Below are 21,927 nucleotides of genomic sequence, written 5' to 3' on the forward strand. Positions count from 1 at the left end.
TGGCCACGGCGAGCGATATCTTCACGAGTAGATCTGTGCCAAAGTTAGAAATCTGCTTAATTTCTAGACTTTTACCAACAACCAGAAAGGGGTAGGCTCTCCAGTAGGCAAAACAAAAAATGGCACAACCAAACCGTGTTCCCAGGGATTTAGATTTTTCGGAATAGATAACCGAAGGCGCGAAGAAGTGCTTTGGAATTAAAAATTCATGTTAGGTCTCCTCTTTCCCTGAAAGTCGCTTTATTCTTTGTCCAACCAAAAGAACGCCCCACAATTCGTTCTTTCCCGATGGGAAATGATACAGTTTAAAATTCAATTACGAGCTGTAAATTTTAACCCCCTTTTTCCGCTCATACGATGTCACATTTTATGTGAGGTCCCATATGGAGTTGACCCCCCCGGCGGGAAGAAACGTTCCGGTTTGGCGAACTCCAAGGTTTCACAATGGTGTGAAGCGGCCGGATTTGATTGTTTCAGAATAAAAGATTAATACCTTACCGGCGCTGAACTGGAACGGTCGGAAAAAGGGCGAACTCTCTGACGGTGGATTTTCTCAGAGCTGGACAGCTCCAGCTTTGACCATCACCACGGTCAAGGTTGAAAAGTGGCCCGTCATCCGTGATTAATGGCGGATGCACTTTGGCGGGAATGTTTGCGCTTTTGTGTGAGGTAAGATTGTTAGATAATTGCGTTGAAATTTTTCAGTTTTGAGGATTTTTAAGTAAAAAGACGATCAAAATTAGAAGCGTAGATAATGTGAGACGCTCAAGATAAAAAAAGAGTTCAGGTTTTGAGACGCTCAATTCACAATACACTCTAGTTATAAGACGCTTAAGTCATGATACAAGATATGAGACACTCAAGTTTTGAGATGTTCATATATTGAGACGCTCATGTTTTGAGACGCATGACTAAGATTTGAGACGCTTTAGTTTTGAGGTGTTAAAATATTGAGACGCTCAAGTTGAAAAACTCTTCAGTTTTGAGACGTTCAAGCCGAGTGCCGTTAAGAAGAGTTCAAGTGCCGATGCATGTCTGCTCCCAGGTTTAAGACTGATTTAGACGCTCAAATTATAAGAAGCTCAAGAGACACTAAATTCTTAAGATAATCTGGTTATATGACCCTCAAGTTCTGAGACGTTCAAGTACAATTCGCTAGAATTATAAAATGCGTATGTTTTAAGACGTTCAAATACTGAGACGCTCATGTTCTAAGCCGCTTTAATAATGAGGCGTTAACGTAATTAACTCTCATGTTTTAAGACGTTCGTGTTTGGAGACGCTCAAATTATAAGACGCTCAATTCATAAAACGCTCAGGTTATAAGACGATCAATTTATGAAACACTCTAGTTTTGAAACGTTCTATTATTGAGACGCTTGAATTTTGACACGCTAACGTTAAACACTCGAATATCATGCTAGAGTTAAGCCTCATCTAGAATGACACTTACGCAAACTCTTGCGAAAACAATCATCAAGTTGATCCAGATATCATTCAAGTATCGACCATCGGTTGCTGCGATCCCTGTCTTACAGTAACAAAGTAAACAGGGTCAAAAGTGACAGACGCATCATTATGCGATTTGCCAGTTCGATCAGGCTTTATAAGATGCTCAAGCTTATGTGGTAAAACGATGAAGTTATGTGAGACGCTCAAATAATAAAACGCTTAAATTATAAGAAGATGCTTAAGTCATGATACAAATTATGAGACACTCAAGTTTTGAGGTGTTAAAATATTGAGACGCTCAAGTTGAAAAACTCTTAAGTTTTGAGACGTTCAAGCTGAGTGCCGTTAAGAAGAGTTCAAGTGCCGATGCATGTCTGCTCCCAGGTTTAAGACTGATTTAGACGCTCAAATTATAAGAAGCTCAAGAGACACTAAATTCTTAAGATAATCTGGTTATATGACCCTCAAGTTCTGAGACGTTCAAGTACAATTCGCTAGAATTATAAAATGCGTATGTTTTAAGACGTTCAAATACTGAGACGCTCATGTTCTAAGCCGCTTTAATAATGAGGCGTTAACGTAATTAACTCTCATGTTTTAAGACGTTCGTGTTTGGAGACGCTCAAATTATAAGACGCTCAATTCATAAAACGCTCAGGTTATAAGACGAGCAATTTATGAAACACTCTAGTTTTGAGACGTTCTATTATTGAGACGCTTGAATTTTGACACGCTAACGTTAAACACTCAAATATCATGCTAGAGTTAAGCCTCATCTACAATTAAACTTACGCAAACTCTTGCGAAAACAATCATCAAGTTGATCCAGATATCAGTCGAGTATCGACCATCGGTTGCTGCGATCCCTGTCTTACATCGAAGTAACAAAGTAAACAGGGGCAAAAGTGACAGACGCATCATTATGCGATTTGCCAGTTATAAGATGCTCAAGCTTATGTGGTAAAACGATGAAGTTATGTGAGACGCTCAAATAATAAAAGAATATAACTCTACCTTCGACGACTCAAGTTTTAAGACGTCTGAGTATTGAGACGCTTGAGTCTTGAGTCGCTCATAATTTGAACTATCAAGTTTTTAGACATTCAAGTGTTGAGACGCTTAAGTTGTAAGACGTTCAATTCATAAAACGGTTCGGTTATAAGACGCTCTGAAACTCTTTAGTTTTGAGACGTTCAAGCATTGAGACGCTTGAGTTTTGAGACGTTCAAGTTTTGATACGCTCTAGGGATAAAACAATGGAGTTGTGAGACGCTCAAATATTAGAAGCTAGAGTTATAAGACTCTCAAGTTTTAAGACATTTAAATATTGAGACGCTCATGTTCTGAGACGCTTGAGACGCTCGCCTTATAAACTCTTAAGTTTTGAGACGCCAAAATTTAAAAACGATTTTGAAATTTTCAATACATAAACTACTCTGGTTATAAGATACTAAAGTTATAAAACACTCAAGTTTTGGGACGTTCAAGTATTGATACGCTCGACAGCCACGTTATAAACTTAAAAATTACGCTAGAATTATGAAACGCCCAAGTTTTGAGACGCTCCAGGAAAAGAACGAGCTAGTTGTGAGATGCTCAAAAATAAGAATTCATAATCAGAAGACGCTCAAGTATTGAGACGATCAAGTATTGAGACGCTCAAGTTCTGATAGGCTTGAGTTTTGAAACGTTCACGTCATAAAGCCGCAAGTTTAGGGACGTTCAAGTTTAGAGAAGCTCAAGCTATAAAAAATGTTTTGAGACGCTTAATTAAATGCATAAATCACTCTGTTTATAAGTCGCTTATGTTATGAAACACTCAATTTCTGAGACGATCATGTATTGAGACGGTAAACCCTGAAGTTTTGAAACCATAAAGTTTTGAGACGCTCAAAGTATTCGAACGATTAAATTCAGAGATTCTCAAGCTTTGAGACACTCAAGTTGTATTTTAACACTCATGCCTTGATACGCTTATTGAGACGCTCAAGTTATAAACTATCAAGTTTGTTTGGCGAAAGGCATGAAATCAGGACCAAAATAATTACATGCTCTATGAAAAACACCTTGTCAATTCTCAACGGCGTTAGATTGGTAAAATCTTCTCACTATCTGATTGCCACAATGAACGATAATCTCAACAAAGAAGAGTTGCCCTCAATCATACCCATCCGAGCACGTACAACCCTCAGCTAATCTGCCCCAGCAGTGTGGGTAGCTTCCTAAGCCCTCACTCGCTATCGTCCCAAGTCGTCGTCCACTGAATAAAGTTATCAACAATTCAACGTGCACTTGACACTGCGATAAACCCTTGTCCCCTTGCCATTGGTACCCTCATTCGAGTGTGTTATCTATTCCAGCATCACACAAACCCAAGTGATGAAGCTACCTTTTGTCTAATTTCCATACTGTTGTCTCTCGGAAAATCCAGGAACCTAAAATTTCGGTGACAACTTCCAGCTCCGAGTCCTTTTTCCACGAGCTTAAGGATCAGCCCAAACATTCAACAGCTCTGAAAAATTCATCCCCTCGTCATCATCGTCAGAACCACCGTATTTCTGTACGTGTGTGCCTGTGCATGTCAGTTCAAGTTTGGTGTTTTATGCTCGAGCAGCTTGCACACGATTTTACGGTTGATAGATGGTGCCCGGGTGGTAGTGTGGGTGGGTTTTCCACGTTGAGCTTTTTTCCCACAAACAGATTTAGTGCAGCTCGCCGGGGTTTTTTTTTATGGCGGCAGCCCTTTCCACCAAACTCACCGCATTCAACCGGTACGGTCGGGTCCTGGCGGTAGGCGGGTTCACCGTTTGTTTGAGAGTTTTATTGTGTTTTGAATTTTGAGACGCCCAACTTTTAAGGGACGCTAATGATTTGAGATGCTTTCGATTTGAGACGCTCGAGTTTTTAAATGTTTAAGTTTTGAGACGCTCAGTTCTGTGGACACAAGAGTTCGTAGATGCTCATGTTCACACAGACGTTCACACTTTAATACGCTCAAGTATTGAGATGCTTAAGATCTGAGACGCTCATGTCTGTAGATGCTTATATTTTGAGGTTTTCGAGTTTTGATATGCTAATTTTTTATATAATTATGTCTTTTTATGCTCAAACTTGTTGACTCAAATTTGAGACGCTTAGAGTTTGAGATGAGTTTTGGGACGCTCAAGTTCTGGTTTACTTATATTTTGAATACTTTAAGTGTTGATACACTCAAGTGTTAGGACCTTCAAATTTTGAGACGCTCAGACTTTAAGAATCTCAAACTTTGAGAGGTTTTATCTTGTGAAACTATAGTTTTGAGAAAATCTTCTTTTGTGACGCTCAAGTTTGTGATCTTTATGTTTTGATACGGGTAAGTTTGAGACGCTTAAAATTGTTTAAGATCTTAATTTTTACTTTCAAGTTTGGAGACGCTTAATTTTTTAGAAACTCAAACTTTACGAGGTTTAGCTTGAGATATTTAAATTTAAGACTTTCAAGTTTTGAGACGCTCAAGCTTCCCATTTTAAAATTTGAATCAGTCTACCATTCGTACGTGTTCGACTGGGTGGCAACATGTGTCCTCGCGTTCTCGGCAAGTGGAGCGGAATTAACTCGGGAAAATCGGATTATGAAGCACTCCGCTTTTCAACCGCTCGGAATCGGAACTGCGGCCAGATGTTGCCATTTCGGGAGACGCTCGTCCTTGGCGAGATAATAATCCGGGCATCCAAACTTATTTGACGAAGCTTTGCGGCGGGGTGCATTGTTTGCCAACTCGAGTTGCGTCACCCGGAAGGTAAGAATCGTAATTTCAGCTGCCCAATGTGCGCTTTGCTGCGGCTTCCTTGCATAATTAAAACGATGTCATCAGACATGTCAACAACTAATCCCGTAATCCAGTCCGGATTAGAAGCGTCTGGAAGCTCGCCCGGACATCTTCCTCGGAAAACCGCAACGCTTTCCCGAACATCAGGAATCGATTTCTTGGGTGGTGAACAACGTTCTCCCCCTTATTTCAGCAAATTGTCGCTAATTCCCTGCTAAATACGGGGCTCCGAGCTTCCTATAGGGCTTCCACAATCATTCTTGCGTGCAGTCGACCTTCTTCCCTCGCTGAACAGCTCAGAATAGAAGCAACAGTTGTGGTCTATGATATCAGCAACTGAACTAGTTTGTAAACCACAAGCGCAACAGTTTGGCTGAACGACAACGAGCCTGCACATTTGAACAAATTCCGACCAACAGTGCCGTTTTGTCGAGCTGATGAGGCAATCAGTGTTAGAAAACGACGGCGGTGGTGACTTGGGCTTGAGGAATGCACTTTTCGGAAGTGGGATGGGTTCTGTGGGGCAAACTGGGCTTTTTAATCCTTAAAGACTCAAGTTCAAGCATTGAGACGCTTATGTTTTGAGACCTCAGAATAAGGAGATATGGAAGTTTTAAAACGTTAGAGTTATGATCTGAAATGATCAAATTTTAGCTTGAGCGTAAGACGACATTTTGAGACGATTAAATTTTACAAAACTGTAACCGTCTTAATAATGAACCTCTTAAAACTAGAACATCCAAATTTAAAGGTCCTTAAATATCTGCATCTCAAAATAGAACATTAAAAGTAGAAGCTGAAAATCTCAATATTTACATGCTTCAAAATTTAAGCGTCTCAAAATGTTGTTTAGAAGCTTGAGCGTCTCAAAATCTGACAGTTTCAGATCATTAACGTCTCAAAACTATAACATTTTAAAATATCTTCGTATTTTGAGGTCTCAAAACATAAGCGTCTTAAATTTTTACTTCTGAATATTTTAACTTGAATGTTTAACGTCCTCACAGTTTGCCCCATAGAACCCAGCCAGCTTCCGAAAAGCGCATTTTGAGACTACTAAATATGAAGACATTGAAATTTAAAAGGTTAAAGATTAGAGACACTTTTTTCTGCAATCATCAAGCTTGAGACGCTCAAGCTCTTAGAATTATGAGTTCCGAGACGCTTAAATTTTGTTACTAATGAATAATGAATAATTTTTTAAAGATGTTAAAATTTTTAAACGCTCCAGTTTGTAGCAATTTAAATTAGAGACGTTTTAGTTTTGCGATGCTTAATTGTTTAACAATCCACGCTATGAGACGCTTAGATTTCAAGCTTCCAATTTTGATGCCGTTTTAATTTGAAGGGAACAAATTTTGAGCCACTCATTTTTTGATTTCATAAAATTCGAGACAATCAAGCTCTGAGAAGTTGAGACGCTTAAATTTGTAAAACGTAAGGTATTGAGAGGTTATGTTTAAAGATGTTTATATTTTGATACGATCAAGTTTGAAGACCTTTAAATTTGAGACGTTCAAGTAATGGAACGTTTCCAATATTAAACGCTTATATTTTTTAACTTTCAATTTTCTAGACGATCTAGCATTTAGATTTTCGAATTCGGAGACACTTATGTTTTAAAACCTCAAAATTTGAAGATGTTTGAATTTGAAACGTTTAAGTTTTGAGTCAATTGCATTCTGCAGGCATAAAATTTGGAGACAGTCAAGCTCTGAGAAGTTGAAATATTGAGACGCTTACATTTTTGGACACGTAAGTATAGAGAGGTTGTTTAATGTTCCCGTTTTGAGACGTTCAAATTTTAGAACCATAAAAATTAAGACGTACTAGTTTCAAGTATTGAAATGTTCCCGTTATAAGACGATTATATTTTGAAATCTGAATTTTGGAGACAATCTAGCATTGATATGTTTAAATTCGAAGACGCTAATGTTTTATTACCTCAAAATTTGAAGATGTTCAAATTTGAAACGTTAAATTTTTGAGACAGTTGCATTCTGTAAGCATAAAATTTGGAGACGCTCAAGCTCTGAGAAATTGAAATATTGAGACGCTTAAATTTTGGGATACACAAGTATGGGGAAGTTAGTTTATTAGATGTTCATGTTCGGAGACGATCAAATTTTAGAACTTTTACTTTGAGACGATCAAGTGCTGAAACGCTCACGTTATGAGACGCTTATATTTTGAACATTCAAATTTAGTGACGATCTAGCATTGAGATGTTCAAATTCAGAGACGCTAATATTTTGAGATCTTAAATTGGAAGACGTTCAAATTCGAAACAACGAACTTTTAAGACAGTTGCATTCTGCAAGCATAAAATTTGGAGACGCCTAAGCTCTGAGAATATTAAATATTGAGACGCTTAAAATTTGGGACAGGTAAATATGGAGAGGTTGAGTTCATTTGATGTTCATGTTTGAGACGATCAAATTTTGAGACGACCATGTGCTGAAACGCTCACGTTATGAGACGCTTATATTTAAAACTTTCAAATTTAGTACGAACTAGCACTTGAGTTGTTGAAATTCTAAGTCTTCAAGACTGTCAAATTTGAAACAAAGAAGTTTTCAGACGCTTATGTTCTTAGATCATCAGATTTTGAGACACTTAAGTTCTGAGACGCTTAAATTTCAAAATGATCGTTTTTTGGGAATCATGGGTACTGAGATTTTGAGCTTTCAATGTGTGTTGGGTTTAGAGACGCTTAAATTATTGGACCTTCAAATTTGGACGATCTGGATCTGAGACGTTCAAGTATTGAGACGCTTAAATTTTGACCATGACCATTAAGCTTGGAAATAAACAAATTAAAATACGCATATGTTTTAGGAACTCAAAATTTGAAGAAGTTCGAATTTGAAATGCTTAAAATTTGAGACGCTTATTTTTTGAACTCATTAAATTTTGAGACAAACAACTTCTAAGATGTTTAAATTTTGAAACACTTCATTTTTGGAAAACTTGAGCACTGGGATTTTAAGCTTTAAAGTTGTGTTGTGTTTAGAGACGCTCAAATCACAGGACCATTAAATTTAGATGATCTCGTATTGAGACGCCTAAATTTTCAACTTTCAAATTTGAAGTGTTTATAATTAAAAACGCTTATGTTCTGAGAACCCAAAATCTGAAAACGTTCAAATTTGAAATGTTAAAGTTTTGAGACGCTTAACTTTTTAAATCATCAGGTTTTGAGACACTCAAGCTCCGGGACTAGGGTGCGCCACAAAAGCAAAAAGTTGAGCTAGATTAGATAGGCGGGCAGAATATCATAGTTTCATATCCCCAAAAGCTCTCCTGAAAATTTCAGCCAATTCGGTTAAGAATTCGAGGTGCCCACTCGATTTCAATTTTGTATTGGATTTTGGATCCGTTAGTATGGGGAAAACGACACTTTTTACACTTTATTGTCCTAAAATTCCAAAATTGAACCAAATAAAATTCTGTGCGAGCTGTTTATAGATTTTTTTATGGGGAACAACTTTGTAGAACATCGCGAAACGATCTGAGCAGAACTGGCTTAGTTATAAGTGGTTTAAGTCAAGTGGTTTTTCCAGGGTTAACCTCAGGATTAAAGTATAGCCTTTTTATCAAAACGGTCACTATGATCAAAGAAACAAAACTGTCTGACAGGTGAAAAACTTGTTTTCATTTGTTGGAAACACAAACTAAATTCGTGTCATAATTGAGGTAAGTGTCGATAATTTCCGGAGGATTTTCAACGTTTTGACCATCAGTTCCTTCCTTCCTTTCTTTCTAGCCACGGTTATCACAGCAGGAACTTATGGAAATGGAACAGAGTGCCAATTTAGGAGCGGGTTGGCAGTATGGCGGGAGAGGAGATTCGTTCGAAACCAACCTGGGCGAAGGTTAGCCAAGACAACCGGTTCGCGAATACCGATGAGGGCAAACAGATCAAACCATCTCCCAACAATGATGCCAAAAAAATCAAAGAGATCAGGACAGGTGCGCCGACGTCGGTGGGGGATCCCCCAAAATGTTAACCCTTTCCCTTGGCGAGATAGGCTGCCCCCCATGTACCCCACATACTCAGTCAGAACTCGGCGCCGCTGGATCAGGATCGAGATGACCGGAGATGGCAGTTTTGTTTATGATTTCGTGTAATCAAAAGCAATAAAATTTTCAGAAAGCAAAGCTCATGTAATTTTTTTTCTGCTACAGCTCTTTTGATTTTTAATTAATTCAGATGTTAAAATTAAACTTTTACAATGCGATGGCGTCACGCTTTGTATTTTGTCGATATCTGGGCCCAGTTTGCTTAAGTTTGCAAAAAATATGTGTTTATCCAGAAAAATTGGCAAAATACAAAACGGAAAGCCCTCGCATAAGATTTATTTATTAAAAAAGGTTAAAGCTGCATATATTTATTTGTTAAAAAAATGACCACAACCTGAGAAAAAGTTATTTATTTCTTTTTTAGTTTCAAATACAATAAGAGTATTTAACTCTAAACAGAAATGAAACAGGATTGCTGTCATTAACGCACGGTTCCATCACGGCTTCGTTCCCGTGAGCTTCTTCGATGTTGGTCACGGTTAGTTCGAGGCTTCGGGTCGGGTTCGCATTGGTCATATTGAACATCCGTTGAAAGTTGCCTGACTACTGATTTTTCTCTAAATTCGTCCGAGTTACATTTCTGAGTTTGGGCCACGGATCCCATATTGTGTGGAGATGGTTTGATCTGTTTGCCCCCATCGGTATTCGCGAACCGGTTGTCTTGGCTAACCTTCGCCCAGGTTGGTTTCAAACGGATCTCCTCTCCCGCCATACTGCCAACCCGCTCCTAAATTGGCAATCTGTTCCATTTCCATAAGTTCCTGCTGTGATAACCGTGGCTAGAAAGAAAGGAAGGAAGGAACTGATGGTCAAAACGTTGAAAATCCTCCGGAAATTATCGACACTTACCTCAATTATGACACGAATTTAGTTTGTGTTTCCAACAAATGAAAACAAGTTTTTCACCTGTCAGACAGTTTTGTTTCTTTGATCATAGTGACCGTTTTGATAAAAAGGCTATACTTTAATCCTGAGGTTAACCCTGGAAAACCCACTTGACTTAAACCACTTATAACTAAGCCAGTTCTGCTCAGATCGTTTCGCGATGTTCTACAAAGTTGTTCCCCATAAAAAAATCTATAAACAGCTCGCACAGAATTTTATTTGGTTCAATTTTGGAATTTTAGGACAATAAAGTGTAAAAAGTGTCGTTTTCCCCATACTAACGGATCCAAAATCCAATACAAAATTGAAATCGAGTGGGCACCTCGAATTCTTAACCGAATTGGCTGAAATTTTCAGGAGAGCTTCTGGGGATATAAAACTATGATATTCTGCCCGCCTATCTAATCTAGCTCAACTTTTTGCTTTTGTGGCGCACCCTACTCCGGGACGTTCAAATATTGAACAGTTAATTTTTGAGACTAGAAGGTATTCTGAGTTTATGTTTTTTGACGTTCATGTTTTGAGACGCTCAGACAACACTTCGATATGTTCAATGTATTTGTGACACTTAGGTAATGAGACGCTTAAATTTTGGTCCTTCAAAGTGAGATACTGTCATGTTATAAGACACTCAAGTTTTGAGACGTTCATGTATTGAGACATTCATATTCTCAGGCGTTCACGTTTTGAGACGCTCAAGTTGTGGGACGCTTATATATTGTTCTTACGTTCAATTTTAAGGACCATATTATTTTAAGAACTCAGAATTTGAATCGCTTACGTGTTGAGACGTTCAATTCATAAGATTAAAAAAACATTCAGGGTTTTTGAAAACTGAGGCGTTCACTGACATTTCGCACCAAAATCACCCACCAAGAAGCGCGACTTTGTACGTGTGTGCACACACCGCTGTAAGTGCGACTGACAGTGAAATATAATTCGCAATTATTATGTAAATATACGGTTCTCCGTACTCACACTCACATTCACATCGCAGAGCAGAGTGCCAGCACACGGGTTTTATAACCATCGCGGTACCATCAGTTCGCGCCATCTCGGCCAATCTGGCCTGGCCAGGTGATGGCGCACTGACTTTGGCAGTTGGTTGCGGCGGTTAAGCTATTATTAGCACCCCATGAACTCCCACACGCACACGTGACCTGGCCACGTCCAGTGTGAGGGGGTGCGAAATTTTCCTGAAAAATTGAATTTAGAGGAAAATTGCAATTTTTGTGGAAGAAGGTTCTTTTTGATTTCTTGAAGCTTCTGGCAACTTTCAGCAGAGCTTTCCTGCGAATCTTTAGAGTCTGAAACTAAAACACAAAAAGAAAGAAGACTTGAGGTGTTTTGGAGGGGAAAACGGCCACCATTACAGCGCCAAATGCAACCCCGCAAACTCGAGATTGAGGCGCAGCAAGAAATTGCGTTCAATTCTCCTGCTCCGAAATTTGTGCTGTTGATCTTGTTGTTGCTGTTGTTGAACGCGTTGTTCGACAAGTGAAAAACGATTCGCTGCACGATCGCGGACGTCGTCGAACAAAAAAGTGGCTTTGGAAAACGAATCTTCACGTGTTTTCACTCAAGCAAATTGTGGTTGTGGCTGGAGTCATTACCGCCATTGAGAGGCGTAGAGTACATGTCACTGCGAGTTGTGCTTGCTTGTCACATTTGTTTGTTGTTTTTTTGTATTGTAAGTGGCAACATTGCACTCTTTATCTGTAGCAGCCCTAAAAATGTCATTTTAAGCTCATTTTGATCCTGAACACCAAAACAGGTCAAGACAGCACAACTTCAACGATTTGATCTGGTTGTGTCTGGCAAAAAAACAGTTGAAACTGGAGGTCGGTACTGTTTTCTCTCGTGAAGTGCTGTCTGCTGCACCGGTATCGACGACATCGGAGATCTCGGCGACGCCGCGACGCGACGCACTTTACGTGGAGAGTACATGGAGGCCGACCTTCACAAGCAGGTGAACGTAAGCCACGGGTGAATTACACACACCCCGGTCTGCGTTGGGGAGGTGTTTTGCATCAAAATGTTTGATTTGAGCTGTCTAGAAGTGACATTTTGAAACTTTAATCGTTTTTAAAGTATTTAATATTTAAAATTCAAAAATAAAAAAAAAACTTTAAATAATATAATATTTTGGAAAATTACAATCAAAATAGAAAAATCAAATTAAAAATTCAATTTGTGAAAAAATTACTTGTACTAAAAGTTTACAGCGAATAATCATAGGAGCAATTCAATTAATTATCGGTAAACGATGAATAATCGTATTTTTGTTAGACTCAAACTTCACATAAACTTTTGGTATGCTCATAAAAGCCATTTTCATCAACCATTCATCCCTTTTTGTCTCCATTCAAATTTGGGGGATGGTCATACAGAAATGCTATGTAAATGTTCAAAAATATGTTACTTGAGCAGGAACTTGCAGGATGATTTGTTGTGAATGATCCAAAAAAACGGTTTGAAATGATTTTTTGAAAACAAAACTATGTTTTTCCAATATAAAAAAGTACTTTACAAAAAGAGTTCAAAATTCACCGTTTTCAAGTTTGTGTCACTTTAAAAAAAAAAAAAAAGAAAAAACAATTAAATCAATTAAATTTAAAATTTAAATTGATACTAGTCTAACGAAAATAAAAACAATGCATTGTTATTTTTTGATATTAAGTGTTCTTGGGCTGTTGAATAGAGGTGAAACTCAAATTTCGTAATTTTTTTCGAATAATATATAGGCACATTTTTATTTAAAATAACTTTGTGCAAAAAAAATGACATTTGATGAAAATGCCGCATAGATCATGTAGTAAAAGGTTTTAAAATAAAATTTGAAAAAAATGGTTAACCGATTTCTATAAATTGCAAAAAAAAAGTAAACTTCTGGTCTGCTTCAAAATGTCTTATTTTATATGTTTGAAAAAATCAAGAGGATTTGAAATTAAATAAAAACAGAATGACTTTCTCATAAGTAGCTGTCATTTTTTTGGTTACAAAAAAAAAACAGTATTTGTCAGACAATAAAAAATGCAATCAATGTGCTTGAACTATTTAAAAGTTTTAAAACCATGCGTATTTATCAAAACTACATTTAAAGGCAAGGATTTTAATAAAGAAAGTCTCTATTTTTATTCTTTTTATTTAAAATTTCAAGGGGATTTCAAATTTAAATCTAGGATTCGGTTCAATTTCCAATAAATTCGTTGATTTTCACTGTTTTAGCAACCTATTTTGAAACATTTTTTATTGGAAGCTTGCTTGCTCGCTTCTCATTAAGCTGTTTATTACTTGATATCTAATATCTAATAAAAAGGCGTTTTTGAAGCTGTAATTGAAGGTCAAATTGATGATCTGCCAACATTAACATAACGATTTTTTTTTATAAAAAAATGATATTTCTCCAGCCAAATTGCAATAAATAAATCTACTCCTAATAACACTAACCCTTCTCGTTCACATTTCAAGTGCAAACGCCACCCTCTTCCCCCTTCCGGTGACCATTTCCCCAACAATTTTGCACGTTGGGGGCCACCATCAACCCGTGGCACGCCACCGGGACCGTGCCACCAGCAAAACCGATTTGGACATTCGAGTTTCTCCCTTTCTATTCCAGTATGCAACCCTCCTTGGCTTGCCTTGGCCGGTTGGTCTGTCCACAGGAATGCACATTTGCTGCAAGTCGCGTGTTTGGTTCGCTTCTTATCGATTTCTGTGCGGCCACGTTTTTTGCTATTTTGTACGACTGACAGGTTCAGAGACTAAGGTTCTTTTCGTGCTCGTGATGTAGCACCATTTTTTTTTTTTGAAGATTTGTTGCGCCCTCAAGTGTACTGCAAACTTGACAGTGGTGGCCCTTAACATTATCAACGCCAAACATTAGGTTTCATCGAACCTGCTTAACCCTTGATTGTCCAATTGAAGCGTTGTTTAAGTTTCATCTTTTTTATTTTCTTGTTAATTTTTAACATGTTTTTCAAATTTGTTTTCCAGACAAAAAAAAACTAATTCATTATTGCACTTTTTCATAACATCCCTCAAGGTTAATACACCAATACAAAACATTGAAGGGCCACCCCCTCCCAAACTCCCCTTCCCTTAAACGTCCCAACCAGACACCTGCTGCTGTTGCTGCCATTTATTGGCCACGTCGTCATCCCTGAAGGCGAAAGACTGTGTGACCCATTGATAAGATTTGGGGCTGCAATTTATGTGCTTTTCGTGGCCGGGACTCCGCGCTCACATTTTTTTTTTGTTCGTTGCACTTTGTTCCGAGTTTTTTTTCGCGCAAAACCACCTTCCCTTCCCCACTTTGTAGTCGTGAAGACTTGTTGTAGGGCCAACAGGGACAGGTTCACCACGGAACAGGTTTTTTTTATTCCGCATTGCCAGGTTCTCCGTGGCTTTCCTCAGGCTCGCGGGGACGGGACTGTGTTTGGTTCTTCGTGATAATGGGCTAAAAACCATTGCACGACTGGGGCAAGAAAGTTGGGGACGAAAGGAGGGAGATGATTTTTTTTTTTTTTAGAAATCGAAAAAAAATGTTTGTAGAAACAATTTATATATATTTTTTTCTTGATGTATCTTAAAAACTTTTATGAATGATTAAAAATGTATCAAAATTCAAATAGTGAATATTTTCTGTAGATTTTACAAATGGATAAAAAAGCATATGATCCAATCTCACCCCCAATGACGGTAGAACAAATTTTAGACTTAAATTTTGTCCCTCCTAATTCAAATTTAAAAAAAAATAAACAAAAAGTATCACAAAATTATTTATTCACTGTTACAGTTGTGTTACTGTAAAAATTTTGCAAAACAACTTTCAATTTATAAAATATTTGTTTTTCAATAGTTTTGCGTATTTTAATAGCTTCGAAAATTCATGACGCATAAATTCACAGACGATGTAAAAAAATGGAAACTGTTCTTTAAAAAATAAATTAAATTAAAAGCTCATAATTTTCAATCTGGTAATATTGCCTGATTATCAAACTTCATGCTATAAGATAGCAATAAGGTGCCAGGTAACCCAATTTCCATAACTTAACCCTCTACTGCCCAAATTTTTTTTGGAAAATTTTATTTTTCCCTTGTTTAGGAGGTCATTTTAAGCAACTTTTGTTCGAAAAACTTACTCGACCGATTCTTAGCGAAGCTACACCAAAAAGTCACTTTTTTCAATTTTCAATTCGATTTTTTATATGAAAAATTTCATTTTTATTATGACTCATTAATTGCAATGTTCTTTAAATACGTTTTCTTACCTCAAACGCCAAAAATACTGACCAAATAAGGTCTGCAAGCCCTTGAATAGGAGAGGAGTTTTTTCATAAAACTGCTCCTTTCGTTGTCCCGTCACGGAAAGAAATGGCTGGCAAAAACTCAAATTTCAACCAATTCGTTCAGTCCAAGGAGCAAAAGATTCGTTTTTCAATTTGTGATAATCTGTAGAAGAGCAAAATTTAAAAAATAATATGCTAGCAAAACTGTAGCGATTTTCTTGGTGTGCCTTTTTTAAGTCCAGTTTTACGATGTTGTCCCGTCACGCTACATTTTTATTTCTGGGGAAGCACAGGTACTATATGGTTCATTCTACACGACATTTCTTTGTAGGAAAATCAATTATCTTTCCAAATATGTAATAACATTGGGTTTTTTTTTTCTTTTATTTTGCCACTACAGCCAAAACGCTGAACAAAACTTGGGATTTTTTTGAAAAGGAGCCGAAGAATCGGTCACTCTTGTTTTATGTTTTTATTGTTTCATTTTCAGTATTTTAATATGCAATTATCTTGTTTAGTTTATGTAAGTTTTAAGTAGTATTTGGCCTATTCTACCACACCATCATTACATTTTGATTATCTAATTTTTTCATGTTTTTACAGTAACTTTTTAAATTTTTTGCTTGTTTTCACATTTTCTGCTATAGAATGGCATCATCATTATTTAAATTGTAAATTAAAATGCGTAGAGGCATTGTCTGGGACACCAGCAAAATTACTGCATACTACTTTTTACTTAAAATATATGAAATGTTAGTAAATAACACATCCAAAGATGACCCCTAAAAAATGACATTTTAAAAAGCATTGGCAAAGTCAAAACAAGTAAAACTTCCAACCCATAAATTTTCTAAAGTTTCAAGAATTCTTCTTTACAATGCTTTTTAAGGATCAAAAATTGGTTGAAAAATAGATTTTTCGAAGCCGTCTAAAGGCGGGGTAGGGTTGTAGAGGGTTAAGGAAACATTTCCGCTAAATTGTGAATGAAAATTCTCTTTGAGAGCTCAATAAAATCGATAGGGTTGGCAGATGTAAATTACTTAGTATTTTAATTGAAGGAATCATAAAATAAATAAAAAAAAATCAACATCAATAAAAAAATGTTACACTCTTTAAAATCAATATATTTTTTAAATAAACTATTAATTACTATAAGCTTGGCTCCCAAAATTAGTTTGTTTAGATTTTCTATTTTTTTATCCCGGCTATGCTATGAATTTTAGAAGAAAAATAGTTTTATATAATAGAATTTCAAGCAATTTTTTAAAGATAATTTTTGATGTATATTTTATTTTGCAATCGAAAAGTATTCAACCATTTTTTTAATGCATCGTTTTCGAGTTATAGCCGTTTAAAATACAACTTTGAGAGAAAAAATAATCAATTTCTCAATTTTGTTTTAAAAAAAGCTGCCGATCAAATCCCATTTCAATGAAAAACAATTTTTGAAAATGTCAAATATTCAGCCGTCTTAAAAACCAATGAAAATAATAAAAAATATTTCAAAAGAGCTAAAAACTCGATATGAGGAGGATATGAGGTGAGTTTTTTCCCTATTTAAAAAAAAAAGGAAAAACATTACAAAAAAAAATAGAAAAAAATGTGCAAAAAAGAACGGGAAATCTTTAAAAAATTGAAACTGCTACCTGATAACCACCATTTGACCACCATAACCAAATTTAATTTAAGGAAATAAAACAGGAAGAAAAATTTGCCTTGCAGGTGTGTTGGCAACATATTTAAACCCTTCTTTAGACCACCACAGCAATTAATGAGGAAGGCATAAAAGCAAATACAAAAATCATCAAGCAGGAATGAAACAAACAAGTCAATTAAAAAGAATAGAAAAATTAGTTCTGCCACAAAAGATTTAAAAGTATGTGCAAACGTTTCTTTAACAAAATCAGTATTCTAGTAAGTGTTTGACTGCTTTTTGGTGTTTTTGAAAGCACAACATTTTTACAGAATTTTGTTTTAATTTTGCTTCTAATTATACGGTTATAAATATTTTTCCTTTTTCGATAAAGTTTTTATTTTTATTATAAATTTACTTTACAAATATTTTATTTATTGTTCACATTTTTTCACAAAATAAAATAGAGACTCTTTTTTCATGTTTTCAAAATACGTGACGAACTCCAAACTATTTTCCCCAACTTATGACCCCAACTGTAACCGTGGCAACTCTTGTTGCACATCGTCGCTGTACCACAACCAAGAGGAGAAAGAGGAAGATTTTGTTCACCTGAACAGGTTTAGGGTTATGCTTGTTCTGGTTTGCTGGCTGGAGCTGCTGCATCGCCGGTCGATCGCGATGGATGGCCGGTGCGACGCGCAAAAATAAACCAACCCGGGGAAGGAACAAAGACCTCTTGGATGGGAAACCTGTTTTGGGGTCGCTCGAGTCGGAGGTTTCGGATTTTTTTTTTTTTGCACGGCTCTCCCGGTTATTGGGGTCTGGGCATTGTTATCGGAGATGGTGGATGTTGTTTTTATTTTATTTTCTTGCATTTTACGGTTCTGACAGGTTTTCTTTTCGGAAGCACAGTTAATTGTGTGCAATTGTTGGTTATTAACGAAATAACTTTAATTAATATGTTCGTCGTGGAAGGACACTGTCATGGGAATTGGGCAAAATGAATGGGAAAGGGAACAGTAAAAATTAAAGATTTGTGCATTCAGTGGAATACAAAAGTTAAGTATAAATTGACAAAAAAAAACTACAAATTAAAGAACCTGTTATTTAAAATCTAAAATCTTCAAAATTGCTCATTCTAAATTTCTCTACAAACTACTGTCAACAGGTCATATCGATCGGTCGGTTGTCCGGTTGACGAAAACCAGGCCTGTGCGTATAAACAAAATCAAGTCAAGTTCAAGTCTAACCATGCACACACACGCGCTCGGAGTACCTAACCCCCGCCAAACCCATTCATTGCTCCACGAATTACCGGCAAACTTGAGCAAGTAAACTCGAATTGGTCCACAAAATACCCGACACACCGGCGACGACTGACCGGTTCAGAAAAGGGAACTGTGAAAAAAAAAAAACTATCGCCAAGCGCTGGATTCGAACCCAGACTGTGTTGACTCAGCGAAATTGGGTGAGCGCGAGCAGGATAACCTATCAGCGTTAAAATTTGTGTTGATGCTTGAAGTAGTTGTAATTAATGTTTTTGTACAGTGTCAGTTCGCACTTTCAGGCGTACACGCCTGAAGCCACTAAAATCGTAATTACTTTTTTTTCGAGGTGAAGGTAAAAAGGTCCTTGAAAAAAAGGTGTGTGTGTGTGTGTGTGTGTGTGTGTGTGTGTGTGTGTGTGTGTGTGTGTGTGTGTGTGTGTGCGTGTTCGTATTTTACGGATCATTGTGCTTTTGTTTCGTGACGGCGGTCTTCAATGAAGTCGCTCGCCTGTTTTTTTTTTTGTTTCATTTGTTCTAAGTAGAAAAGTGCGCCCTCACAAAAAAGCTTTTCAATGTTTCACGTCGGAGCCACCTCGGCTTCGGATTTACAGTGTAGAGATTACCATCAAACGCGGAGTGCCCGAAGTAAGCTCGTTAATGGCATTTGATTTATTCACTCCCCCAAAGCTCGTTTCGTTTCGTCTCGTCAACCGGAATTCTCCGATTGTGTCATTGATTCACGGTTACTTGAAGAATGAGAGGGAGGTATAGGAAGGAAAAAATGGAAATAAAACACGAACTCCAGGCGCAAACTGTAACGAAACTAATAACAAAACAAAAAATCCAAAATACCGAGCGAGGCTGGCGAAAATACCAATGGACTAACGGTACTGACTTATGTGCTGCTGCTAGTCCGAGTGACTTGGTTTAGCTCAACCAGCAAAAATTAATCAAACTGTCGAACGAGCATAAATCAACGGCGTGGCGTGGTTGATGGCCAGAATTCGATGATTTTTTGCTTCTTCCTTCTGGGTTGAGTTGATTTTTCTGCACACATGGTACGCACGTAGTCATTGCCGGATCTGGATTTGAAGAATTTGGCGATGGTAATGATATTATGGCAGATATTGAATTAGGCCGGAGTGGTCATTTATCAGAGGATTTTTAATCGAGATAAAGATTGTATACTGGCTAGGGGTGGAGAGAAGAATCAAATATTGCTATTTTTTCTATTATGGCTTTTGGGATTTATTCACTAAAAAGCACATTACATTACAGTACTTGTACGGTAACTGAGCGATGATTAACTGGGTGTTCAATAACTAGGCTGTAGTCCAATCAAAAAACGTTTCTCACATTTACATAGTAATAATGAAAATAAGTTTATGAAAAAAATATATGTCTGATACAGACTTTTCCAGAAAACATGCAGACTCTCATTTGAAGCAATGTGGCAACCGGACATTTCGCATCTGGCGCAACTCTCGCACGTAAACAAAAAGACCCGGCCTTTTGATGTTATGCAAAAAATCACCTTTTTTTGCAGATAGAAAAATCTTCTTCTTAGCATAACTTTTAAATATTTTACTAAACTGAATAAATTTTAATAGGGTCTTATAGGACCCCAAAACGAATCGAATAAGGCTGACCCAGCCAAAATCGGTTCAGCCAGTTCTGAGAAAATCGTGTGGAAAAAAAATCATGTCTACACACATCCCCACAGACATTTGCTCAGAAATTGATTCTGAGTCGATATGTATACGTGAAGGTATATCTAGAAGGTATATTTAAGAAGTTCAATTTTCGAGTTATTTTATAGCTTTGCCTCAGTGAGGTGAGGAAGGCAAAAAGACTAACGAAAAAAAAACAGTAGTGAATATATTTTTTTAAATCGCATGTTGTGTCCTCATAATTTGACTATTACCTCATTGAGTTCTCTTTTGGGCTCTTTTAGGCTGTTTTATTTTTAAAGTCGCATTATTTTTTAAAATGTAATATCTTAAAAATAAATGGATGAATTGTTTAAAGACTGACACATAACACGTTTGGGACCATCTATAAACTACGTAGACCCCCATGTGGACATTTACACAAACCAAAAAAATATCGTGCGTGGACAAACGCAGTAAAATGTATTTCAAATTTTTTTTAGTTGATTAGATTTCTGTCTCCATAAAATTTTGAATTTTTTCTTGAAAAAAAATCTCGCAATAACAAACATTGAGAAAATTTTCTGATGCAGAAAACTTCGTTTTACATACTTTTTTTTATTTATTTTTATTTTTTTTACATACTTTTAGATATTTTTTTTAAAGAAACTTATAGAAATTTTCAGACTGGCACTTGGCTCTTGCCAAGGTCAGCATTTTTCAAAATTTCATGATAATTTTCAAAATTGTGAGACAAAAAAGTAAAACAAAATGCTTTTTACATTTTTACAGTTTAATGCCTGGTACTAATTTGCAAAATATCAAATAATTTCTGAAAAAAACTTTGGTTCCTAAAGTTTAACATCTTTTCTGATTTGTTGTTCTGAAAATCAAAATTTGTATAAAGCCTAAAAGTGGCCCATATGATTTAAAAAATGATAAAAATAGCACATAGGACCTTTTAAAAAACTTTTGAGATGATTGCATACGTTTTCCTATGAAAATTAATAGCTTCAGCTATATTTTTTATCACTTTTTGATTTTGGGGCAATTATTGCAGGGTCGTTAACAAAAATGCTCTAAAGTGATTTTGAATCCAAGATGGCGGCCAAAATGGCGATGGTAATATATTGAGAATATGCATTTTATAATGAAACAATTTAAATATCACTACAGAGGGGTAGCCGGAATCGAATTTGATGTTCAAAGTAAGATGATTGTTACTGAAAAAAAATCTTCGGATAATTATAATTAAGTCTGGACTGTCGCATAAGTGATTTTTCTGGAGAAATAATTATAGTTTTATTAAAAAAGGTTTTTAGATCAATCTTTTTCTTTAAAAAATCTCTCTTTTATAAGAACACACAAAATGGACAATTCAACAGAACATTCAAAATAAAAAAGTTGGGTGAATTTTTGTTCTTACTAATATCTGAATGGATGGAAGGGGTCGTACCGCCCCTCCGTAAGGAGATATCGAAAAATTGAACTCGGATCCGTGATCAGGGACAAAAATTACCCCTTAGGAAAAAGTTTCACACAAATCGAAGAGGGGTCGGGGCAACTTTTTCCGATTTCGTGTGAGTTGGCTGATAATTACCCTATTGTTAAATGAATTAAGATCATGGTTTTGCCTTTATAAAAAAAATAAGAGTAATGGTTTTGATATCTCTAATCAAATCCATGGAAGTTGTTGACATCTTATTCCAAAATTGTCAAATTTATGGACCCAATCCTGCATCAATCTGATAACAAAAATAGTCAAACTTTGTTGAAAATTATTTTGTAGATTACCGTAGTTTGTAGCAATAATCTAAGTGGTTGATGTGCATCGTTGAAATAAAACATTTGCATAA

General features: G+C 36.5%; 1 protein-coding gene across 4 annotated transcripts in view; it reads right to left on the bottom strand.

Annotated features, from left to right (window-relative positions):
• Positions 1-21,927, bottom strand: part of LOC6038611 (FH1/FH2 domain-containing protein 1) — a 180,301-nt gene that overhangs the window by 111,139 nt on the left and 47,235 nt on the right. The gene's annotated exons all lie outside the window — the stretch shown is intronic.

The sequence above is a fragment of the Culex quinquefasciatus genome, chromosome 3 (assembly GCF_015732765.1).
Source record: "Culex quinquefasciatus strain JHB chromosome 3, VPISU_Cqui_1.0_pri_paternal, whole genome shotgun sequence".
NCBI lineage: Eukaryota > Metazoa > Arthropoda > Insecta > Diptera > Culicidae > Culex > Culex quinquefasciatus.